At 45.0% G+C, this 1,836-nt stretch overlaps 1 pseudogene; it reads right to left on the bottom strand.

Annotated features, from left to right (window-relative positions):
• Positions 1-456: 456 nt before the first annotated feature.
• Positions 457-1,307, bottom strand: LOC140522822 (polymerase delta-interacting protein 3 pseudogene; annotated as a pseudogene).
• Positions 1,308-1,836: the final 529 nt, after the last annotated feature.

Consider the following 1,836-nt stretch of genomic DNA (forward strand, 5'->3'; position numbering starts at 1 on the left):
CAGAACTGAGACCCAAGTAAGCTTATTAATTCCCCCATGGTCTTTTGGCAGAGGGCTCCCAAAATGGACGCTGCTGTATTGGCTGCCACTGCCCAGGGCCCAGGACGAGGTCTGAACACTGCTCCCTTCTCATCCCGGGAAAAAGCTTTCTCACTGACCTTTGAAGCTGTCTCTGGCATTTTGGGGTTAAGAAATCTGGAAAATTTAACTTCTGCCCATGATTCTGGGCCCTGAGGTATACTCTAATCCTGTCCTTGCTGCCTCTCATGCATATCTGGAAGGAGCTGTGCTCAGCTCTGAGCCAGGTGCAATAGACCTTTCCTGTGACCTTCCAGGCTGTCTTTGGCTGGAAATCTGTTGCACTCTGTCGTTTTGCACCTTCTTCTTCCCTAGAATTTGCTTTGAGTCATTGTTACAGGTATTTTATGGGCTATTGGGAAGAGTGGTGCAGCAGGTCTATCCTTCTACTACACCATCTTGACACTGCCCCCCGCTTTTATTGTGCTTCTTATAAGTAGTGACGGCATCTTGCTTCTTCCCAAACAAAATCTCGACCACTGCAGGATGGATCAGGAGGGCTCACTTGAGGGCCCTCCATAAAAATAAAAGCTCAAAAATGTCCTCAGTGACTCGAGGTTGTAAGTAGTTCACAGTCATTTGGTAACCTTCCAGGGGGCTTAAGATGGGTTTGGCAGGGGCCATATCTATGAGGGGGCTCTTCCTTGGTCACTGTGATCCAGGATGTGTTGTTTAAGTTTGGGTCCATCTATAGAGGAGAAGACAGGGCAGTAAGCTCTGTGTCTGTGTAATTCTGCAGGAATTTGGTGAGAGGAATGACCTCGGGTAAGAAGAATTTGGAGCCAGTATGCCTGCCCTTCCCATGTGCTATAGGAAGCTGGAGGTGTGGCCGACTTTCATCTGCTGGCTATGAGTAAGAACTTCATCATCTTCATCTACATTCTACAGGATCCATTCATGTCAATGGTTGTTGACCACTTTTATTTTCGTTCTAGTTGGATGAGGAAGAATTGAGAGGGCCATCTTCTGCTAGATAGTTTTGATTATCTTCATGATGAGAGTCAGTGTGCCAATGACTGGCCTCAGCATGGATGCAGGTAAGCTCACTTTTAAGCCGACTGCCTGAGCATCAGCTGATTGTTCCTCTTCTCTGGTGCCACAACCTGGTGTTTTCTAGAATTCAGCTTCTACCAAGCATCGTGGAATTTCCCCTTCACCCAAAATCCAGCAGCATTCTGCATAAGTTTCTCCAAGGCATCTTTGACTCTCAACTTCTGCCTGATAGGCATGAGACCAAACTTTTGCAAAGCATTAACTGTTGGAAACCTGAAGCTGGTACTGGCTTAATCAGAGGGGTCTGTAGGAGCCCAGTGACAGCCCAGAAGCCTCCAATTCCTGGACTGGTATTCAATATGCTCTCCTCTATAACCCTGTACTTCTATAGGAGGTCTTCCAGGGACAAGTCTGCCATCTTGTGCTGATGGAAATCAAAACAGACTCTGGTCACTCACTGGGAGCTCCCTCACCCAAATGGTGGCAGAAATTAAATTTATAATTTAGAAAACAGGCTAACAAAGTGAGCAAGAAGCAAAAATTAGCATTGGCCTTAGAAATGGTGATAAGGAAGATCAAAACACAAACTTAGAAGAAGGCAACATTGTCAGTATACATGTATCTGAAACTAAAGGGAAATATGAATTGGTCTCAGGCAGAAAAGGCCTTATTGGAGGAGCTGAAGAATAATTTCCAATTTATTGTTTTATATATCTATTTTTTCTATCTTTCATTGCTTAGTAATGTGTTTGTTTGCCTGTCTGC

This window comes from Notamacropus eugenii, chromosome 2 (assembly GCF_028372415.1).
Source record: "Notamacropus eugenii isolate mMacEug1 chromosome 2, mMacEug1.pri_v2, whole genome shotgun sequence".
Classification (NCBI taxonomy): Eukaryota; Metazoa; Chordata; class Mammalia; order Diprotodontia; family Macropodidae; genus Notamacropus; species Notamacropus eugenii.